Source organism: Myodes glareolus, chromosome 5 (assembly GCF_982192425.1).
Source record: "Myodes glareolus chromosome 5, mMyoGla1.1, whole genome shotgun sequence".
NCBI lineage: Eukaryota > Metazoa > Chordata > Mammalia > Rodentia > Cricetidae > Myodes > Myodes glareolus.
Window position 1 is genome coordinate 22,223,006 of NC_142030.1, and position 22,623 is coordinate 22,245,628.

Sequence of the window (22,623 nt, forward strand, 5' to 3'; positions counted from 1 at the left end):
GTATATAGACTCCCTCTGTGCTCCTGGGACATTTTGCCAGAGCTCTTTGAAGTCAGAGACTTCATCGCAGGCATATTTTTAAGATGACACTGTCAAAATTCATCTAATTGTTTAGAGTATAAGGACTTAAATTTGATAGCTGAGGATGGATTCTGGGCTATAGATATCAACTATACAGCCTGAATGAGCCATTGTCACACACAGATGAACACACACACACACACACAGAGAGAGAGAGAGAGAGAGAGAGAGAGAGAGAGAGAGAGAGATCACTGATTCATAAAAGTGCATTTTTCTGAGCCTCAGGATCTTCTTAACATAGTCATACAGAAAACCCCTTTCAAATGGAGTTAACCAACAAATGAAGCCTATTTTTATCCTGGCATCTCCATGTTACAGCCCGGTTTTCTTTCTGTTCTCCACTGCCACTGTTTGCCATTCTGGTCTTTGTCAGTTACTGGTTATGGGAACCTCAGTCAATCTCTTAATCCCTCTAGGGCTCAGTTTCCTCACCTAAGGAGGCAATAAACTTTGATTATGTGCTCAGGATTACAAGAGATAAAGAAAATACGTGAAATCTGTTAGGCCCTTATGCAAATAAAGATATCATTATTATTGTACTTTGCAGAGAAGAAAAAAATTCCCCTGAATTAAAGACACTAAGACTCAGAAAGGTGAGGTGACTGCTGACATTTACTTACTAGCAAGCCAGAAGCTCTCCCCAGGTCTCACAGGGCTTTTGCTCATATTGCTTCTCCATACCCCAGAGGGCTTGATGCTGCTCAAGCTGAACCAAGGCCTTATTACTGCTTTCCCTAGGGTAATTGCGATTGGTGGGATAGAATCTACCATAGCCTCAGAACTGGAGGGGCTTCCGATTCACTAGTCTATCCCAGCCCCCCTTATTCCTGGTGGGGCTTCGTGCAGAACCCCCTCAGCCTGCCAAGAGCCCGAGAAAGTGTGCAGCAAAGAATACTGAACAGAGTTGAGTTCCTCAATGACTGCTCTCTGGCCCCTCACCCACTTCCAAATTTAGGGGGTCCAGGAAGCTAGCAGGCTCTTCCAGGCTTGGGATGTCCAGTCCCTCAGAAGACCATATTCTGGCACCTGATCTGGCACCAGCATCTGGGACACTAGAGAGGCTTCCAGCTGACAGGACTTACTCCTTGGGAGTCCTGGGAGCCCAGTCACAACCTCCGCCTAGAAAAGAGAAAGAGCCATGCCTTTAATCCGGATTCAGAGGTAGGCAGATCTCTGTGGGTTCGAGGCCAGCTTGGTCTATAAGGCATCAGGACAGCCAGAGCTACATATTAGACCCTGTCTCAAAAAGAGAGAAGGAAGAAAGAGAAGAAGACCCTTGCTTACGGTTTCTTCTCTATGCATTTGTGAACCTGTCATTCTCAGGTTACATTGTCTAGTGATGAAGGAGGACTTGACCTAGTTAATGGAGGGCCCAGGAGACAAAAGGGGAGGCAGAAGAGCCACTCTCTGGTGGAGAGGCACCCAGGACAGCTCCCCACGGGACTGTATCGTTGTCCCCTTTCTTGTACTAAGAGATAGTCACCTCCATCTTCCCCCAAACGAGAAACTCTTCTGAGCTGATTCCTTTTTTTAAAAAAAAAATGTTTATTTTTAGGCTTTATGTTTTGTTTGCATATATGTGTGTGCCTCGGATTCCTCAGAACTGGAATTAGAGACAACTGTGATTTGCCATGTGGAGATGTTGGGAATTGAACCCTGGTCTTCGGTAAGAACAGACAGGGTTCTTAACTACTGAGTCATTTCTCCAGTCCCTGAATTGACTCTTAATCTATATTTCGTTGTTGCTGTTGTTCATTTCTGTCTCTTTTCCGGTGCCTGGTATTTATACGTAAAGGAGCCCATATAGGAGTAATGAGATGGCTCAGTGGGTGGAGGAGCTGTGAGTTTGGCCTCTGGGACCCGCATTGTGGAAGAAGAGAGCCGACTCTCATGGGTTGTCATCTGCCCTCCATGCACACACAGCCATGCACACATGATTAGCACTCCATGCACACACACCCATGTACACATGACTAGCACTCCATGCACACACAGCCATGTACACATGATTAGCACTCCATGTATCACTCCCCGCCCCCCGGGCTGCCCTTGCAGTGTGTGTATCAACTTTATCCCAGCACATCCACCCTCATAGACTCCTATAGAATCTCTGGGTGCTTGGGAGACATGGACCCAGTCCCCCCTCAGCCTTTACTCCGGACAGGGAAGCTGTGGTCTAGCTAGTGTCCTGGTCCTTGTTGCAGTTCATCCTTAACCTCCACTCCTCAGAACTACCCCTGTCCCCAGTCAGAGTGGAGGTGGGCATGTGGAGAAACCGAGGCTGCACGCAGGCGGGTACTATGTTTATCGGGGGGGGGCCTTAATGCCAGAATCCAGTTTTCTATAGGAAGTAGATAATTCTTTAATAGTAGGAGAAAGAGAAACAGTGCCAGACCCTGACCTAAAACTGCTGACGCTTTATCCTAGATCAAGAGGTCCTCCAGGCAGATTCAGCGCCCCCATGACAGTGTGACCAAAGCAAGAAGAGAGAGTCTTGAGAGAAAAGGAGAGACAAGGAAGGAAGGGTTGAGGAGAAGCTGAGGGGCCTGTCTCTAAAGCTCAGATGGGACAAAAAAAAAAAAAAAAAAAAAAAAGCTTAGATGACCTTTGCTAACGTCCCAAACATCAATATTCTCTACCTTTCATCCACTCCTCACACATATCCTCTATCCACCAGCCATGACAAGCATCTCTTGCTTCTGGGACATACACCTATGAACAATTTGTTGTTGTTGTTGTTTTGTTTTGTTGCAAAATGGGGACTCTGCCGATACCACTTTGCTGTCTCATTTCTTCATTTTTTTTTTCTCTACATCAGAATTCATCTTAGATTTCACTTTCTCTGAAAACCTTTCAGAAGGTCTCCAGCTCTTGTGTGGGTTGCAGCCTCATCTGTGTTCCCACAGTATCACCAACGGCTCCATCCCACCCCCTCCCACATGCGAGTATTTTGCTGGCTGCTCCATATGATGTGATGCACAGACCAGCCCTCCCCAGGCAGCTGGTGATAGCGCTGCCTTCATGCTAACGGCCCAGAAACACTTGAGACAGTTAGCTGGCTCGCTCACGCTCAAGAAAGCTGCTAAGAAGGCCGGCATCGCAAGCTGAACCCAGTCTGTGCTTTTCATCTTGCCCTGGGTTGCAGGATGCTGGTGCTAGGAGGCTTCCACGCACATCCCGTTCAGTCCCCTCCATGTACTGAAAAAAGGAGACACAGTTTAGAAAAGACGAGCAATGTCCCCGAGATCACACAGCTTGCCAATGGGACACATGACTTTACATCCACATCAGAGCTGTAGCCCTGGCCTTCACCCCACCTTCTTTCTTCCTACAAGATCTGACCCTGGGGTCCTCTTGGTTGGCACTTGAAGTATTACCCACGGAGCCTGTTCCCTGTGCTCATCCAGCCTAGGATGTGTTTGATTTGACTCTCTGTCCATCAGGGCTCAGGGCCTCCCTCACCTGCAGCAGCCAACCCAGAAACACTCTGTAAGAAGTGAAACAGAAAGTAGTGCCGCCCCTAGAGAGTCGGGGACACACCTGGAGATGCTCTCTCTGCAGGATGGACCGGAGAGCTCCTCACACTGCCCACAGGGGTTCTGCGGCTTAAGCCACCCAGACTCTCTCGCTTTCTTCTTCCTCCTGTGCCTAGTAGCTCCTCGCACACCCAGAAAATACTTCTTTTAAGGAAAACATTACCTGCTGTTCTTAGGCAAATTTATTTATTTAATTTTTTTTTTTTGAAAGGGGGTTTCTCTGTGTAGCTCTGGCTACCCTGGAACTTGTTCTAGACCAGGCTGAGCTCGAACTCACAGAAATCCACCTGCCTTTGCCTCCTGAGTGCTGGGACTAAAGGAGTGAGTGCACCTCCCTCACCACCACCTGGCAAGTAATTTATTCTTATGCGCATCCTTGACGGCGATGGAGACCCATGAGTGCCCTACCTATGATTCATGCACAGGGAATGGAGCCTCCTCCTGGACAGGTCCTCTCAGCTCCATCATCTCCTCAAGGCTGCTGTTCCATATATGCAGATACGCATAAAGCAACCTCTGACTCACAGAGAAATCCCAGGAGGTCAACCTTTAGCCCAGAGGCAGTCTCTCTACTTCTCCCTAACTCTCCCCCAGTTTCTTTAATCCTCACTCCACTTGAGAAGGATGGGGCTGGGGTGAGGGTGGCATGCAGACTCCGAATAGATATGGCGCTACATTCAGAGGAGGGAGTCCCATTGCGTCATCCCCCCCCCAACTAATTGCTCCAATACAGCAGGAGAGCTTGTGGGTAGGTTTCCTTCACCAAAGTGAGACATTCAGAGGCAGAAGAACATGAGTAGAAAGGATGGAAGAGGTACAGAGACCGGTGGGTAAGGGGATTTAGGCTGAATCCTGTGGCCAGAGAGAAGCATCTAGACAACAAGTGGAGGGGAGGAATAGAAGGATCCTGCAGTTCCTTTGTGCAGTCCTTACATAAGGGAAGCATCATGGAGCTCAGTGTTGAGTAACCACTTTCAGTTTGCTCTCTGCTAGAGATTCTGCAGCTGGGGCCTCATCCACCCTCCCAGGGACCAGTGAGCCTCTGAAGTCAGCTCAGCCCAAAGTCCCAGGAGTGCCAGAGGACCTTCCTTTCTTTCCCCTTCACAGAGTCTACTCCAGGCTACTAGAGAGATGGCCCAGATCAGAATGCTAGCCGAGGCACAGACACCCAGCACAGTTACACAGTTAGGGATATATGAGCTGGGGAGGGCAGAGCTGGACACCACAGAGACTTGCAGTCAACAATGCTCTCCAGCTCTAAACCCAGCTGTGAAATCGGGGTGGAGGGATGGAGGGCGTAATTGCTCCAGCTCTACAGAGTCAGTAGCAGGAGTGGGGCTAATGGCAGTGGAGGAAGTGAAAAGGGGTAGGTTCACCCTGCTCAAAGTGACCTTTGGAGTCCCTTTCTATAGCCAGAAGCCTAGTGGTGGACCCTCTACCTGCTATTTCTCTGCTCCCAACTGTTACCATGCCCACAACTTCTTTCTGAGAACGGTGGGTAAAGACAGCTATGGTAAAGTTCCATAGGAGCAGGGGACAGTCTGAGCAGAGCCAGAAGCTCCCAGTACAAAAACAAAACAAAACAAAACAAAACAAAACAAAACAAAACAAAACAAAAAACAACAAGAGATCAGCCTCCTGTCTTGTCACCAGCTACTTGGGCACCTCATCTCACTGTCCCTGTCTTGCTGGAACAATGATAATTTTCCTGTTTCCCTTTTAGGGCCATGAGGGCTTGCGATGTGGGGAGTGTTCTGGGGAAATGCACCAGGTCAGGATATATTAGCTGTCCACACACATATATACTGGATGCTTGATTCAGTGCCAGGGTGGGGGTCCTGGCCCACTGACCTCGTCCACGCCCGGGGTAGAGGTAGGAAAGTTGTACTCAGAGTTCGGTGGAGGCCGTGTCCATGGTTAACATATAAGCAGGTAAAGTCTGGGGCAGCAGGACATTCCCCGCCCCAGGGCCACATTCTCGAGGTCACAACAAGTGCAAACTTGTTAAAACCTGTGTCAGAGCAGCAGAGGGCAGTGAGGGGTGGGGAGGGGGATGGTGCTGGGGTGCCAGTAGCTGCTGGAGGAGTTGGGGGAGGGAAAGGAGTGGCGTGGGGAGAGGAGGTGTGCGCGTGAGCGTAGGCTGATGGAAGGTGGTGCCGACATGTGGTCTGTGAGCCCAGCTCTGCATGTTGTATCTGGGCACATCTGCTTGGGTGTGGGGTTCGAGTGGGTGTGGGGCCGCATAGATGAGTGGGGCCGCATAGTGTGTGCCTGTGTGTCTCTGCATATATGAGCCGTGTGTCCATGAGCTGGGATAAGGAAGGGCCTGGGCAGTCGCTGGTCCAGGCTGGGCATATAGGAGGCATGGGCAGGCTGTGTGTGCCCGTGTTCTGTCTTGGGCCTCACAGACCTGCATTCCAGCTCCCTCCACAGACCACCCCCACCCCTGTGGTCCAAGCTTTGCCCTCCACAGTCAGCCCTGTCAAATGCCCATCTCCCCAGCCTGCCCAAGGAGGGGGGTGTCATACTGCCCACATACTCCCCCCCCCAACCATGGGTCCACTCCTCCATGCTCTCTGGGTTCTCTGGACACTGGGGCGGGTGAGGGATGGTGGGGGGAGGCTCTGAAAGCAGGTGACTGTTTGGGGGAACTTGGGGACAGAGCCCCCATTGTGCCCGCCCCAGAGCCGCCTCAATGGAGCTCTCTGACACAAAGGGGCTTTGACAATGGACCGGACATTAGTATGCAGAACCAGCCCCTCAGCCCTCTCACTGTCCCACAGCCCAGGGGCGGGAGCTGGGGGGCTGCTGGCAGTGGGAGACAGGGTGGGGCACAGCTGAGACTGAGGAGACATTAGCCCTAGCAGCTCCCCTGGGGTCACTGACCAAGAGCCAGGGGAAGGAGATTCGACTAGAGCCTCCAAACCTGCCACTGACCAAACAGGACAGACTAAACAGAGAAGGCCTTGGGGCCAAGAGTCGGGAGAGGGGCTATGGATGGGCAGCCTGAGTTCACCAACCCCTTACTTCCGTTTTGCTATGTAGTCAACGGAATTTGGTGGGCAGGATTGTGAACACCAGCGTGAGAGAACAAGATCCAGAGCCGAAGCTCAGAGCCACAGCTGGTAGAGGCCCTGTGCCAGAATGATCAGCCTTCAGGAATAGAGGCATCTGGACCTCTGAAATTCAGAATGCTCAGATTTTTTTTTGAGGGAGGGGGGGATGGAGTCCTCTGGTCTTCTGTTTCCTTGACTGCTGCCCTCTTATTCCGCATGGATGGGTAGGTAGCTGGGTGTGTGGGGCCTGGAGGTTGATGTCATGTGTCTTCTGCTATAGCTTTATTTTTTGAGACAAAGTCTCTCACAGAACCTAACAGGAGTTTGCTATCTCAGGTAGGCTGCTGACTGGCCAGCAAATCTTAGGGAGCCCCCTGTCTCCGCCAATGCGCGCAACACCCACATTTTACAAAGGGTGATAGAGAGCTGAACTCTGGCCCTAACACACAGCAGGCACTTTGCTGTTGAGCCGTCTCCTGTCCAGTGCCTACCCTCTCACAGAGTCTCTGCCAGGGCAGCTGTGGGGATAGAGAAGACAAGTACGGTGACTAAGAACAAGGACCACTGCCCCTTGGGCTCTTCCAGGGAGGCCGGTCTGAAGTCACGAAGTAATATCAGCTGTCCAGCTAAAGGGAATCAACCACAAGCCTAGCAAGCCAGGCTACTCTTCCCAAGGGTGTGCACCTGTTCCCAGTTCAAGCCCACCCCCAGCACACACCAGCTAGATCTGGGACAGGGTGCCGGGCAAGGGCTCTGAGGCCTGGGTTGATGGGAGCTCTGAGGAAGAGGGTAAGAACCTGGTGAGAGACTCCATGCAGCGTGCAAGAGAAAGGTCACTGACTGAGATGTTGTATAGCTTAATCAGATTTCCTCTGGCCTGAACCAGTAAGCTCCAAGAGAGGGTAGGGAGTACTTTAGAAAGAGAGAAAAAAAAATTCAAGCTTAAGAATGTCTTCCCAGCTTCTTTCTTCTTAGTTGATATTAGAAAGTCCTCCCTCCTATATTCTTTTTATTTTATTTTACTGATTTTCCGAGACAGGGTTTCTCTGTGTAGCTTTAGAGCCTGTCCTGGCACTCACTCTGTAGAGCAGGCTGGCCTTGAGTTTACAGAGATCCGCCTGCCCCTACCACCAGAGTGCTGGGATTAAAGGCGTGCGCCACCACTGCCCGGCCTCTCTCCTATAGTCTATGCCTGGCTGCTTCTCTTCCTGAGATTACTAAGGAGTGGGGGTGGGGACAGGGAGTAAAACCTGTTTCTTTCTCACTTTGAAAACTAACCCCTAACTCATAGCGTGTTAGAGAGAACATGAGGCTAGGCCTAAATCAGATTCCTAGTTCAGGACCAGGCAACCCAACTTTCCCTGCAACCTTGTGTGAGACACTTGCTCTCTGAGTCAAGAGTTGCCCTCTGTACCACGGAAAGATTTTCTGGCCCTTCATCTGCTAGGCGGTGAGCTCAGAGGCATGACACAGGAACACAGCAACTCCCGGCAACAAGGACTGTGCTAAGCACTTTTCTAATACTGTGTCATCCTCTGCACTCTAAACAATAGATGCTTACTTACTTATTTTTATAGCAGGAAATGAACCTAGGGTCTCATACATGCTTAGCAAGGACTCTGCCAGTAAGCCATATCCCAGCCCTTATTTTCCCTTTTTCTTTTGAGACAAGGTCTCACCAAATTAGTCAGACTGATTCACTGTGTAGGTCAGACAGGTCTTGAACTTGTGATTTTCCTACCAACTTCCTGGATGCTGGGTTTTTGTTGTTGTTGCTGTTGTTGTTGTTGGTTGGTTGGTTTTGCTATGTTTTTTAGTTTTTCAAGACAGGGTTTGTCTGTAGCTTTAGAGCCTGTCCTGGAACTAGCTCTTGTAGACCAGGCTGGCCTCAAACTCATAGAGATTCACCTGCCTCTGCCTCCCGAGTGCTGAGATTAAAGGTGTGCACCACCGCCGCCCGACAGCAGATGTCTTTTAAAGGCTCCATTTTACAGAGGAGAGAATAGAAGCAAGGATGTTAAGCATCTGCCCAACGTCACACAGCTAGTGGATAGAGGAGCTAATAGTCAACCTCAAACAGGCAGCACCTCCCAGAGCCCAGATGGGTTAACCACTGCTCCACCCTGTCTGCCCAGAGGAAACATTGAGAAGGTACTACTGAGGGGCATAAGCCAAGATACTCATCATTATCAATGTCCTCTGCGGTTCCTCAAACTGGGAGTTCTCAAGAGAGAGCTCACGGACCCACAGGGATTCCTGAGGTGCTTCTAGAGGCTTTCGGAGGTCAAACCTCTGCTTGCCATAATGCTACTATTGCATGATTTATTCTTCCACTTTCGTTACTTCACGGGTGATGAGTGTAGTTTCCCAGGGGTGAGTAGCATGTGATATTGCAACATAGTAAATGCAGAAGCAAATACAAGGAACCAACTAATTTTTCCTGAGCTAGGCATTAAAAAGATTTGTGTGAATATAAGGCAGGTCACTCTTGCTAGACTTTTGTTTTATAAAACATAGCTACTTTTATTTAAGACCTCCCAACAACAGGCAATGGGGTTTTCATTACTTCTAACTCAATTATGGTCTTAAGTCTCCTCAGCATTCATTTCTAACATGCTAAATATCAATAGATACCAACCATGCCAAAAAAAAAATGCTCTTTGGAGTCCTCAGAAATTTTCAAATGTAAAGGAGTGCTGAGATAAAGAGAGGGGGAGAGAGAGAGAGAGAGAGAGAGAGAGAGAGAGAGAGAGAGCCACTGTTCTAGACAGCGCCAGACACTCACCTTTACCTTGTATAAGCTTCCCATGTATCTTTTTTTAATTATGGGATCAACCAGGGTTTAGGCATGTACCTGGATCTCGGGGTTAGGACTGGAAGAGAAAAAGAGCTGAGTGGTCTACTCTAGGGAGAAAGTAACATTACGGGCCAGGCCGACCCCCCATTGACTGGTGTCCCCATATCTCTCACCTTGCACACCCCTGCTCAGAAGTATGAACAAGACAACGGGACTGGGGGCTGGAGAGATGGCTCAGCGGTTAAGAGCATTGCCTGCTCTTCCAAAGGTCCTGAGTTCAATTCCTAGCAACCACATGGTGGCTCACAACCATCTGTAATGAGGCCTGGTACCCTCTTCAGGCATGCATGTAGACAGAATATTGTATACAAAATAAATAAATAAATATTTTTAAAAATTTTTAAAAAATTAAAAAAAACAAAAAAAAAAAAACAAAAAGACAACAGGACTGTCCCAGACTGGACCCTGACCTCTAGCCCTGTTGCCACCCCAGACATTAGCTGACAAGTCCAGCCTCAGGCTGGAGTCAGACCTCCCTCTGAGGGACTTGGGGTACAAGAAACTGGAGTCCAAGCACCCGTGGCTTTTAGTCTTAGAACGAAGCTGTCCCCACCAGATGAAATGGCTGGTCAATGAGGAGTCATTCTTGAAGCTCCCTAGAGAGTTGGGTAATGGGATCTCACATACATGATACTGGAGATCCCCACTTAAGCCTCTAAAGGCAGGGTACTCCTCCCAAATGCTCTGTGTTGAGCAAACACAAAACCCTGCCTAGATTCAAGGTAGACAGAGTCCTTTTGCATCCCTGGGACCAAAAGAGAGAAGTCTCGTCTTTGCTTCAGGAGGTCTTCAATATGACAGGGACCTAGGCTTGTCCTAGAGGAATTCATTAGCAAGTAAGAAAGATGGACTATCCCCTCTAACATTTGCCATGTGTGACGCATCCTGAGAAAAGTCAAAGATGGAAAGATAAAACGAGATGGTTGAACAGAAAGAGGGAAAAAGGAGTATGGCAATTTTCAGGTAGGTGAACCTTGGAATGGCTTGTGATATCCAAGAGTGGGTGGAAGGGTGTACTTGGGGACTAACTGTCAGGATCAGACCCTGGAAAGCACAAGAGTTGGGGTCCAGGAGGGGAGGTGGAAAAGGCAGAAAGTTGTGTGAGGACTGTGACCGGAAATGTCCGTCTAGTGCTAACAGGAATGTCTAGGCATGGAAGGGACAAGAGACAAGATAAGAACTATTGCTCCATGGTGCCAACACCAAACATGGAGCAGGAGAGGGAAGGAATCGAGGAGAGAGGCCAGAGTCAGAAAAGTCATGATGGAGGCTATCATCAGTAACTAAGCTGACATGATTGACAGGCTGATCAGGGGACAGGTGCAGAGGACACCGGAGCCAACTGAGAAGGAAGAGGTGCTAAATGTAGAGACCAAGAGACAGGAGGCAGGTTAATGCAGCTCAGTTGGTAGGGTGGTTACGTAGCGTGTACAAACCCAGCACCACACCAAACCAGGCCCGGAGGGAGGTGTGGTGACACAGACTGTAATCCCAGCACTCGAGAGGTAGAGACGGAGGATTAAGGTCATCCTTGAATACACAGCAAGCTTAATAAGACCTCCCTCAACCAACACACACCCACAAAGTTCTGAGGAGACGGCTCAATAAATAAAAGGCTTACTACACAAGCATTAATACCTGAGTTTGCATACCCAGCACCCCCATAAAAACCAGGCACAGGGAACGTGCCTATAATCCCAGGACTGGGGGGAACAGAAAGATCTTTGGGGCTTGCTGGTCAGTCAGTCTGGCCAAACTGGTCAACTCCAGGCTCAATGAGAGATCCTATCTTAAAATACAAGATAGACAAAGATTGAGGAAGACACTCAGCAGCAACTTCTGTCCTCTATTCTCCTGCAAATATACATGCACCCACATCCACACACAAAAGCACACATGCACCCTACAGAAGAGAGGGGAGACAGAACCACGCAGGAGGGGAGCAATGCATGAAGATAGGTAGAGAAACCTCGGATGTGGGGGTAGAAACTTGTATCTTTGGCTAAACAGCAGAGGTTGCTAGGGATGATTATCTGGGGAAGGGGTGGGTGCTTGACAGATCACAGTTATTGAGTCTGAATTGAAGACAGGACATCTGTTTGGCACAAATTTCATGGGAAGAATGGGCTGCGGTTTGAAGGTCCTGCTTCTGGTAACAGCCAGTCTGTTGGCATGAAACTGGAACCCCTTGTTTAACTTCTCAATAACTCTGCCTTCCCAGACCTAGGACAAACGCTCAGAAAGCCACTACAGAGGGCTGGGCCCAGCCCCAGGAGCCAGTCAAGAGTAGAGTAGGGAGAGTAGAGAAGAGCAGTGTGGAAGAGTTGGAGAACCCAGAGAAAGCTGAGAGCCACCACACCTTTCATGCTACCCACCTTCTAAATCCTTTGCAAATATTGACTCTTGAAGCCCTCACAACTATTATTGACCCCGATGAAAGCGTGAAGAAGGCTGTGTGGCTACTAACTGGTAAAACCAGGACTTAAGCCCAGTAAGGGGGACTCCGAGGCTAGGCTCTGAGTCACTGTGTGTGTAATCTCTCAGAATGAAGAGGTGGCAAGTGAGGGTCACACCACCACTCATGAGAAGCCTCTTGACAGTTATTATATAACCCCTATATTTCAGAACTTCACAGCTCCTTCCAGAAGCCTTAATGATGAGCCTTTATTTTTGTTTGGGTTATTTTCATTTTTATACTATTTATCATGGAGGGGAAGGGGTATCACGTGTGTACCTGAGTGCATGCAACCCATGTATACAGGTAACCAGAAGAGGGTGTCTGATCCTCTGGAATTGAAGTTACAGATGGCTTTGAGCTGCCATGTGGATGCTGGAACTGAACTACTCAGGTCCTCTGCAAGAGCAGCAAGTGCTCCTAACCATTGAGCCAACGCTCCAGCCCTTGGATCTATTTTTTTTTTAACCTCCAGAGATGTGTCTCCTTTTCCTTCCCAGCCATCATTTCAAATGTCTTTCTTTTTATGGGGCGTCTAATCTTTCCCTGGGTTTTCTGCCGCTGGGAGAATGCAGAAGTGCCATGTATTAATACCCACTCATCCGGAGTTCCCACTTCTCCAGGCTTCTTCTGCAGACCGCACAGCTTAGGTCCGACTTCTCTCCCACATTCCAAAGGCAGCTCCTCCCTTCCCCACCACCTCAAATCCAGGCTCCAGGCTGGCAGACACCCACAGGAGGGTTGCTCCCACAATCCTTTTCTCTTTGCCCTTTCAAGGTTCTGATGAGGGGGGGGAGTGGAAAGGGGCCACCCAGGACGTACTCTCTCTATGAAGAATGGTGACAACATGGACACTAGTCTCTGATGAGGGACAAAAGCCCTTGGCCTCAGACCGAGGTGATGAGGCGAATGCAGAAACTCCCCGATCTGCCCTTCACTCTGCGCTAAGACATTTGCACGGAGTCCAAAACTCCCCTCTCTGGCCAGTCTTCCTGCAGTTTAATCTCAGCGGGGTGCCTCATGTTATCCTTTCTCTCTGCCCCTTCCCGGGCCTCACTACTGTCCTGGACAACTTGGCCTCAGTCTGGACAGTAGCACTGACCAGTCAGGCAAGAGAAGAATCTAGGCCGGGGAAGGGAGGGAGAGTTGGAGTGCTTTTTTTTTTTTTTTTTTTTTTTTTTTTTTTTTGCCTTTTTTCCCCCCTCTTCTTTTTTTTTTTCTTCCGTCCTAAATAACTTTTCTCAGGAAAATTTAGGGACTCACGTCTCTTTCCCTCATTACCTCGTATCTTTTTCCCTCCTCACCAGTACTTCACACCTCAATCACCTGTCTTTGTGTCCTGTGTGTAGAAACCCAACCTAGGAGGCCAAGAGACCTCCTTTATGGAAATGGGCCTTGCGACACAACTCGCCCACCAGAGCCTTTAAAACTCTTACCCCGCCAGTTCCAACACAACTGTAAAGACCTGCATATGAACCCACCCAGATCTGAACATCCCAGCCTCCTCGGTCTCTAGAGGAAAGAGGGGGGAGGAAGGTCCCTGGGTCTTTTGCCAGTCACTTCCCTCCTAGCCCAAGCCTACAAAGCTGGGGTGTAAATGAGCTCATGCAGAGTGCAGGCGGGAGCTGCAGAGAGAACTTGGGAAATACCAGCTTATCCCCACATAAACATGTGCCCCCCCCAAAGATATATTGGGTACGTGTTGGAGAGATGTTATCTCCCCACAGGGTAAGGGAGAGAAGTAGGATTCTGCATTAGAGCTATACAGGGAATGGGACCATACCCCCCCCCAACCAACTCCCAGTCAGTGGAGTCATTGCCATTTGATATCCACTGAGACAACTTGGCTGCTCTGGGCTCGGGATGGGGGCTGGGGGGATGGCTCAGAAAACAGCAGTTCCTTTCAGGACCCAGGTTGGCAAGGGCTTTGGGAGGCTGGACTGGCCCAGATCACCCCCTTACTCCCCCTCCTTTCCTCCCTCCCTTGCCACCACCACCAAAGGCTGGGCGGGTGGGTGGAGAGATTGGCACTGCCTGGGTCAAGCCTACTGCCTCTGTGGTCCAACCCTGGACCCTTTCGCTGGCATGATGCCGTCTCTCCCCCTCCCCTTTCCCCTTTTCCTCCTTGCTGAAGAACCAGCCATGAGCCAGGACACCTAGTTCCTTCTAGACCTGGTGCCTATACCCACCCAGTCTGCACCCTTGGGGAATTGGCAAGCCCCACCCTTTGGCAGAGGATGGAATCGCCATCATTCCAGGAACATGTTCAAAACTCCTTGGAGATCCGGGAGAAGTGTTCACGATGAAACTCCATTGAGCTCATGGCAACAGCGGACTCAGAGCACTAGCATCTCAATGCTTTCTCCATAATCCCAAACGGGAGGCTCCCCAATCTTCCTTCCCCAGCCCCTGCCCTCTCAGACTACATAAAGCAGTCTGTCCCATAGGGAGAAAAAAAAATTTCAAACACCGCAGCAAGGGCAGTCTGACCAGAAATCTCGTCAGAATTTGTATGATAAGCAACCTAATCAGGCTTTATGCTTGCCTTCCATTTGGGGGTCCAACTCTGACTTTGTTTCTTCACACCCTCACCTCTTGGCCATCTTCAGCCTCCCGTGGGCACTTCAGTTACTGGGATGAAATCCCAAGACACCAGAAAGTCCTACCGGCACTGCGTTCCCCCCTCCCCTATTTTTGACCTTCTAATCTTCCTGGGCCACAGCTCTCCTCCCTAGAATCAGTGCCCTTGATTAGTCCCCGTTGGAGGAGAAAGAATGGGAGAAGGGACGCTCTGGAGGGTGAATTCATAGGCCCTAATCTACCCTTTGACTCAGGAAGAAACAGCCTGCTCCTTCTGAAATTCTCCTCCTGAAACAATTTGAGAGGTGTCAGTAGAAAGGGGTGTCTTGAGGTGGGAACCAAGTCGGAAAGGAAGGGAGAGAAAAGGGAAGGGGGAGAGGGGAGGGTGCCCGGTGCACCAGGCTGTGTCCTCTAATCTAATGTTTGTTTTTCTCCCATATGTAAACTGGTGGTCAGAACATTGTCCGTGAGTGTCACTGTCACGGGGAGGGCTGCAGGAGCAGTGTCTGTAGGCCTGTGTGGTGGGTGTAGGTTTATGTGTAGTAACCAGAGGAGCCCCATACAACTGCATGTATGCCTAGTGAGGCGGGGACATTACGAAAGCCCCTTTCTCAGACGGAAGGCCTGAGGTGACTAGCCTAAGTCAAGTACGCTTGGTGAGGGACCCTTCCCAGAAATGTCCACTTGGGACGCCCATGGCTGAAGGAGGGAGTACTTCGGATTGTACTGCTGAGGCCAGTCAACCTTGGTAGGGATCGAAGGGCTAGGGGACCCCGGTGTCTCTAAGTGGACAGGTCCTCGGCCAGGGCGGCAGCACTCTTTCATCAGGGCCAGAGTCTTACCTTGGCTCGCAGGTGTAGTGGCTGCACGGATGGACCGCCGGGCAGCGGGACAGATGAACAGACGGGGCGGGCAGGAGTGACGAGCGGAGCTGCGCGACGGGCAGGACCAAGACTCTTAAACCCCGAGCTGGAATCAGATAAGGGCTTGTCCGGGGGCCGGGGCCGGGGTCGGGCCGGCCGGGGGCAGAGTTGGGCCGGGCCGGGCCGCCCCCTCCCTCTGCAGCGCCGGAGCCAAACTTTGAGTGAATGGAGGGGCCCGGCGGGGGCCGGGAGGGCGGGGGCGGGGGAGCTTGGGGCCGGCCAATGGCAGAGCGGAGCGCCAGCCCCGAGCCTGGGGATTGGCGTGATTTGGGCAAGGGGCGGGGCTTAGGGTGCTAGGAAGCGCAAACCCAGACTGACCAGGGGACAGAAACACCCAAAGACAGAGTCCCAGACAGAGTCCCAGAGAAAGAGAGATGAAGGGACGATACGAGAAGAGATAGAAGCCGAGCTGGCAAGATGACAGGGGGAGAGAGAAAGAAGAAAAGCGAGGCGGCCGTGTCAGAATGGAGGAACCAGGACGAGGGCCGCGGGGGCGGGACTGGGCCCCAGTTAATGAGGTGGAAATGAATTCAGGACGGGTTGTGGCTGGGACCAGACTGGCAGACTTGGCCTGGGCTCCTGAGGCTACAGGGCTCTGGCATCCCGTACAATTTCCAGGCGATTCGCTGTTCCCTGTTTAGAGAATACGGTGCTGGGTGCAAAAAGTGCACCCAAAACCATCTCCACCTGCAGCAGCTTCATCTGAACGGAAAAATAAGCTACAGTCTAGTACAAAGTATGAGAGACACCCCAAATTGTGGAAGAATAGTGAAAGGTCGTTCTTTTTAGGGGGTTCCCCACAAATATCCGAGGAAAGAGATAATATTTACTTAGGTCCAAGGTCCTAGGGGACACAGGGGCCAATGTCCTAGGAGGTAGCAGGAAGAACTTAAGGCAGAGGAACGACCTAAGTGAAGTCCTGAGGGGACACAGAAGTACATAATGTCTCAGGAAATAGCATCAAACCAGTCCTACACATGAGTGTTTGCACCAAGGACTGCTTTCATTACCTGAATCTATGTTTTGAATGGTTTGTATCCACTATCTCATGTATAGCATGTATTAAAGAAGAAAATAATAACTTACCATCTTATTCATAATAGACACAGAATTACCTATCAATAGCCATTATTACTTACTTACTATGCTAATATAAATTCATAGTTAAAAGTAGAGAAATTGTGTATTTTAATTTATTTTGAATCTTTAAAATTCCTAAAAATGAATAAATGTGCCTTTTGAAAAGCCCTCATTGGGGCTGAGGGTGTAGCTGAGTGGTAGAGTGCTTGGATAGCCCTGGGTTCCATCCTTCACCACCACAAAGAGAAGGATAGGAGGATCAGAAAGAGGGAAGGAAGGAGGGAAGTAGGGAGGAAGAGAAACACAGAGAAGTAGGCAAGGAAGTCCTCATTGGCCAAGGAGAGGGCTGGCTAAAGGTTAGTTCTTAGAAGCCGGGCTTGTTCAAGAAGTAGTGGGAGACCCGGAGTAAATATATGGTTGTGATAGGGTCAGTCAGAGTTTCTATAAGCAAGGCAAAGCAACTAAGAGTTCTTAAGGGGAGGAGATAAAGACACGCAGAAGCTGGGAAGGTTAATCTGGAAGTGTGCAGGCTGGTTTGAATCTGAAAACAGGAGACAGTTGAATTAGGCAGGGAGTAATAACAATTATGTGGGCAGGAGGAAAGCCTGGATTTGTATGGTTTCAGCAAAAAAGTGAAACAGAAAAAAAAACCTGGGTGTCAAAAAGTCAAGAGAAAAAAGTTCAATGGACCAATCTGTCATGGCGAGCAAAGAGAAGCACTGCAAGGATCACAATGGTTCTGGACTCTACAAACCAGAATAACTATGAGACCATTGAATTCCAGGGGGCAGCCAACCTGTTGAAGAAACAGGTAACTGAGGCAGAGATGGTGAGTTAGGAGCTGGGGATGGTGGGTAGAGGTCAGAGGGAAGAAAACACAGTTGACCGTTGCTGCCAAAGCAACACTGAAGCCATGATAAGACACTTCTCAAGGAGGGCCATATTTGCTGGAAAATAGACTGATGCAGAGTGGGGAAGACTTATACCTCAAAGAACAGAAGGAGAAAGACCTCTAAAAAGTCGCAGTTGACCGCCAAAGAATGGATTAAGAGAGCGAGGTGTTGAAGAACCAAGGAAGGAAGGACAAAGAGAGGAACTTAGGGCAGTTTCAGTCAGTGCAGAAAGAGAAGCTTTGGGTTTGACAATGAGAAGCCATTAGTTACGTTTAAGAGCAGTTTCTTTTCTTTTCGTTTTGTTTGTTTTGGTTTGGTTTTTCAAGACAAGGGGTTCTCTGTACAGTCTTGTCTGTCCTGGAACTCACTCTGTAGACCAGGCTGCCTCAAACTCAGAGATCGGCTTGCTTCTGCTCCCCAGTGCTGATACTAAAGGCATGCACTACCACTGCCCAAGGAGAGCAATTTCACAAGAGTGATCCAGGGGAAACCAAATTACACGGTGCTGCACTAGAAAGTGAGAAAATGTTAACATCTACCCTTGTAAGGATTTGACTTAGAGAGGAGAAAAATACAACCAGAGCCAGAGCGGTGGACCAGGAACTATCTTCCTGCCTGATTTTTGTTTTTGGGGTTTTGTTTTGTTTTCAGATTTCTGATACCTTCTGTAAGGTGGTCTGAAAACATGGTGGATTAGGCCTGCAATTCCCAGCTGCTTGGGGAGCTAAGGCAGAAAGGTTGCAAACTCAAAGCCTTCCTGAGCTACAGAGCAAGTTCAAGGCCAGCTTGAACAATTGAGCAGGGCCCACAGTCTTGACATTCAGAGATAGAAAAGGTTTGAAGGCTAAGCTCAGACCACACTATAAAGCAGAGAACAAGTGCAAAGAAAAGAAATCAAAGGACTGTCGTGGTTTATGAGACCATTGCAAGACATTTATCATGAATTTATTATTTTTCCAAAAATGTTACCCAGGCATTTGGCATCAGTCACCACCCATATGTCCATGACTCTAACCCACCAGGATATATATTTCAAACTTAGTACAACACAGAAGGAATCACCTCGCTCACAGGTGTGCTCCTCTTTGTTCCAAACCACAGTGAATATGTCGCCATCATCCAACTAGAAGCACCGCAGTCATCCCAGACTCTGTTCTTCCTTACGCTACTCCGTTGTCTAACTACATCATCTCCTTTCTAAGCCCCTGGACACTCCCCCTGCCTCCCTGTGCCGTTATCATTGCTGGAGTTTGGAGCAGATACACCTACTGCAGCAGCCCTCTAACTAGTTCCGTCCCTCTAGCCTTTCTACACTCTCATAATAATCCTTCAGGTCATGAATTCCTTTATATAAAAGCAATCAAGGCCAGCAAGATGGCTCAGAGGGTAAAGGTACTGACTGCCAAACCTGATGACCCGAGTAATCCCAGTACTCACATGGTAGGCAACTACCAAAAGTTGTCCTCTGTCCTCTGCATATGTGTTGGGGCACTTCTGTGTGTGTGTGTGCGCACACACACACACACACACACACACACACACACACACGAGGGGGGCAGATAAAACTTTTAAAAAAGAATTAAACATCAATAATTTATTTATCTCCAAAGCTCACCACTTTACACTTCTAAACCTTCAATAAACTGCAGTTGTGTACAAACAAAATCCGCATTCTGTAGCATAGAACAGAAGGCTCATTATAACCTGGCCTGACACCGTTCTACTCTTGTCTTCCTCTGACCCTTCATATCCGAATCTACAGCTACGTTCTCCTCTAACACCCATGGCTGGGTCTTGTGTTCTGTCTTACTCCTTGCCCCTTGGTCACACGGCCTGAGTGTTGTACAAATCTCTGGTTTCCCCCATATTCTCGCTCGTGCCCTACCTTCCATCCCAGTACCTGCAAGGGATTTCTACCTTTGAGAGGCCCGACTGAACCCATCCTCTTTTCCCGTTCCCAGCCCCCTAGACCAAGGTTGGGAATATTCACGGCTTCCTTATTTCTGTGTAACTCCTGCTAAGCAGACCGAAAAGCTGACAATAAGCATTGGTCTTTCATGTTTGCCCTGTGTTCCATTCTGTGGCATGCCAACTCAGCCACCAAGCACTATTAAGTCTCCTTTAGTTATATCTCTCTAGGATGCAAACTGTCATTCCATGGCCAGAATCATGAAGATTACCATTAGCCCAGGACCTGACCCATCCTAAACCCTTCTCTTTGGTCTCAAAGGGAAATATACTGTTTCAATTAAAGAAGTCCTGTAGAAAGCCTAGAACCAAAACCTTGAACAAAGAGGGGTATAGTAGTGCACACCTTTAATCTCAGCACTCAGGAGGCAGAGGCAGGAGACTCTCTGGGAGTTTACATAACCAGTTTCAAGTCTGCCATAGCCAAGGCAACATAGCAAGACACACACACACACACACACACACACACACACACACACACACACTCAGTAAAAGCCTCCCTCTTACTCGTCCAGTCTCCTTTGCTTAACACTTTGAGTTCTCCTATGGTGGAAAGAGAGAATCACAGGGCAGGAAAGAAAATCGATACCCTAAAGAAGAAAAACTGTCTGGATAAGCCCCTTCCATGTATAGAGAGAAGAGCAGCCATTTGCCGAAGCTCAGAGTGAGGGTGAGGCGGTGTGGGGTGGAACTGGGCGGTTGAAAAGACTCAGATATTCTAGAGCCACAGCCTGGGGCTGTGAGGAAAGCAGCTTCTGTGGCATTGTCATGATTGCATTTTCAGAGACTTAAGTCGGGTTTCCATTCTTAAGGAATCATACTCTATTCGCAACTATATTCTCTGTGCTTATCATTGTCAGTTTTTAATATTTAACCTTTTGCCAAAGAGAAGTCCTGGAGCACACTACAAGTCCAATAGCGCCATCAGTGGTGGGTGCTTAACAAATTAGTGTTTCTGAGGGTTTACTTACTGCGCATGGTAAATCTGATTTTTGATCATTTTGTTTTCACTTTCTCTGTTTGAGACAGGGTCTTATCAGATAGAAGGGAAGGGAGAGGGAAGGGAAAATGTTTTTAACTACAAGGCTTATCTAGTACCTCTGAAATTGGGTCCATTGATGGAAAGTTTGTTAACACCCAAATACACTACAGAGAGGTAAGGAATGGGAAATCAAGAAACCACCAGAAGCCTGGAATTGGGAAGGCTGTCTTAGCCCTCATTCTTCTCTTGAGACCCTCTTCTCTAAGAAATGAGGGCTGCTCCTAGATCACCTCTAAATGCTAGTGTGTAAGTCCTAGTCTATCTCTAGACAGCCCCATAGACTGATGTGTGATGCTCTAGGGCTGAATCTACCTTTACCTGTTTAGTAAGACTTGAAGTCTCACTATATCGCTCTGACAGAACTGGAACTCACTATACAGACCATGGTGGCCACAAGCCCGCAGAGATCCACCTGCCACTGCTTCTCAAGTGCTGGGGTTAAACGCGTGCGCCGCCACACACAGACCCCTTTAATTTATACAAATTGTTATTTGAACTAACTTGACCTTCCTGCTCCACTAACTCACATCTTCAACCATCTCCTGCCTTCCCTTTCATACTTCCTTCCCCATCTCCACGCTTTAGCCCAGAATGTCTCATGATCTTGTTCAAGGAAGCCTTCCCAGATTGGCTGACCCCACAGCTGGCAACAAAAGCCACGGCTGCTGCGTGGGCCTGAGTGGAAGGCTGCATTGCGTTCACCGTGTACCCAAACTCAGAGCTGTCAGGGAAAGGAAGGGAATGCCCCAACCCTCACCTCAAAGCATCAACGATGAAACTCAAACTCTTCTTTAGGCTCTTCACAAGAACTGAGGTATTTGGAGGGAGCTGATTTTTTATTTCACACTTTGAAAAAAAGTGTAGTGTGTGTGTGTGTGTGTGTGTGTGTGTGTGTGTGTGTGTGTGTGTGTGTTAGCCCTCACCATGCAGGCATATGTAGAGGTCAGAGGCTGATGCTGGGGTTATAGATATATATTGTCATTCCAGCTTCTAAGTAGGTGCTGTGAATCCAAATCCAGGTCCTCAGCTTGCTCCGCAAATACTTTGCCCACTAACATCTCCCCAGATCTACACCAAAGTTCTTTTTTTTACAGTTTTTTTTTATTTCTTTATGGTTTATTTAACTTTATTTTATGTGCATTGATGTGAAGGTGTCAGATCCCCTGGAACTGGATTTTCAGACAGTTGTGAGCTGCCATGTGGGTGCTGAGAATTGAATCTGGGTCCTCAGCAAGAGCAGTCAGTGCTCTTTAACCGCTGAGCCATCTCTCCTGCCCCCTACACCAAGGTTCTTTATAGGCCAGCGGTGTGGCTCCAGAAGTGGCCTTCCTGTCCCCAGTGTCCTCGACTTCAATTTTCGCTTATTACAACTCCACTGACATAACAGGTTTGATTCCTTGCAGAACTGCTTTTGTTCTCTCGGTCCATAAAATCTAGGACCTTACTTACGTTTCTGTTTGCTAGTGACTTGTGAGGTTTTCTTTTCTCCTGCCTCAGTTCAAGCTAGATAAACAAGGAATTGAGGTTAAACTTAACAAGTTAAGTCCAGGACCTGGAGGATCTTGAAATGAGGTGGAAGAGTGTTGTCGTTTGTCAGCGAGGTTAGGCTTAGCACAGCAAGGATGGAGTCAGCAGGCTGCCTGACAACACCTAGAGGGCACTATCAGCTCTGTGAGTGTCCCTCCAGAAAAAGGGGCCAGTTCTATGCAAACATGTTCTTGCCCAGGACTTTGGTTTCTTCTCTCTGAGCTCCTGGCACAGTGGAGCCAACGTGAGCAGCCACTTGGCAGGGCAGAGAAAAGCAAGCTAGCAGTCCCCAGGCTCAGGTGACAGGGTCAGGCCCAGGAGACAGAGATGTTGACTGGGGCTTTAACAGTGCTGTTGATGCCAATCTCGGGCAAAAACCTGATATTTCCACTTGGAGCAACAAAAAACAGCCAACAGGATTGGAGAGGGGTCAGTGAACAAGGAGAGCCCCCTGCAGGCCTCACTGGGTGATGCCGGAACAGAGGAGGACAGCCCCGGCTGGACAGGGATCTCCTGAGTCCCCTGAGATGGTGAGGATGAGGATAATGATGACGGCAGCAGTGGCAAGGAGAAGACAGAGGGACAAAGAGGAAAACACAATATGTCAGGCTTTATGTAAACAATC

General features: G+C 49.0%; 1 protein-coding gene across 1 annotated transcript in view; it reads right to left on the reverse strand.

The window, feature by feature from the left end:
- Kcnj10 (potassium inwardly rectifying channel subfamily J member 10) overlaps window positions 1–15,604 on the reverse strand; it is a 34,958-nt gene extending 19,354 nt beyond the window's left edge. The window contains exon 1 of the mRNA XM_048448871.3: window positions 15,408–15,604. The gene's annotated coding sequence lies outside the window, so the exon portion shown is untranslated. The remainder of the gene's footprint in view (window positions 1–15,407) is intronic.
- Window positions 15,605–22,623: the final 7,019 nt, after the last annotated feature.